Source organism: Hyperoodon ampullatus, assembly GCF_949752795.1.
Source record: "Hyperoodon ampullatus genome assembly, chromosome: 2".
In the NCBI taxonomy this organism is placed as follows: domain Eukaryota; kingdom Metazoa; phylum Chordata; class Mammalia; order Artiodactyla; family Ziphiidae; genus Hyperoodon; species Hyperoodon ampullatus.
Genome location: NC_136915.1, coordinates 116,135,181 through 116,136,235, shown reverse-complemented (window position 1 = coordinate 116,136,235; position 1,055 = coordinate 116,135,181).

The window sequence follows — 1,055 nt, the reverse complement described above, 5'->3', positions numbered from 1 at the left end:
ATAGAAAATGGAGAAATAAAACCATATAGATATCTTTATATCCCTGCTCCTTGAATTATTTATGTGATATTTGTCATAGGTACTACATTTACATACATGTAAAAAAATCACATAAGTGATTGTTGTAATTTATGTTTTAAGTAGTCACACATATTTTAAATAACTTAAGTAGAAAACTGTAATCTTTTATTTTTCTCCAGATATTTCAATGTTGTTAACTTTTCCTGAAGATCCAATTTTCCCTCTGATATAATTTTCCTTCAGTACTTAATATATTTGGACATTTTTCATGCTCTTAAGTATTCTTCTAAAACATGAATTTAATAGCTATATAGTATTGCATGATATAGATTCCCCCATTTTAGGATATTTCATTTTTTTTTCTACTTTTGTAAAAACTTTGAGGTGTAACTTCTGTCTGTATCTCTGATTATTTTCTCACAATAAATTCGTATTGGAAATGGAGTATAAAGAATGTTAAAGCTCTTAATCCAGTACAACTTTATATTTTATTGTTCCAGAAATGTGCATGTGTTCCAACACTGGGTGGTGTATTTTTTTTTTTTACAAATATGATAACAGAAGCTATATTTGGTGGTTTATATTTTATTTGGTTATTAACGAAGTTGAATATCATTTTATGTGTGTGGGGTAGTGTTCTTTTTTTTTAAACCAATAGTCAATTTGTGATAATATTTTTATATTTTTTTCTAGCATTTGGAATCGTCTTTTCCTAGCGAACTGTGTGATTACTTTATGAACTAATGATACTAATCCTTTACTTATTATGTGTGATGTAGATATTCATGGCATGTCCTTTGCCTTATACTTTTGTTCATGGTATTTTAATATGCCAAAGTTATCTAATAGAATATAAAAATATATTCATTTATGAAAGTGCCCTCTTCCAGCCATGGGTGAAGAGACAGGACATCTGCTGACACTTCTCTAAATTTCTCTAAACATGAAACCAAAACTTGGTCTGAAGAGAGGAAATACCCATGTGTAATGTGGAAGACATGCCACTTCTTGAATTGCATTCTCCAAAGCAGGGT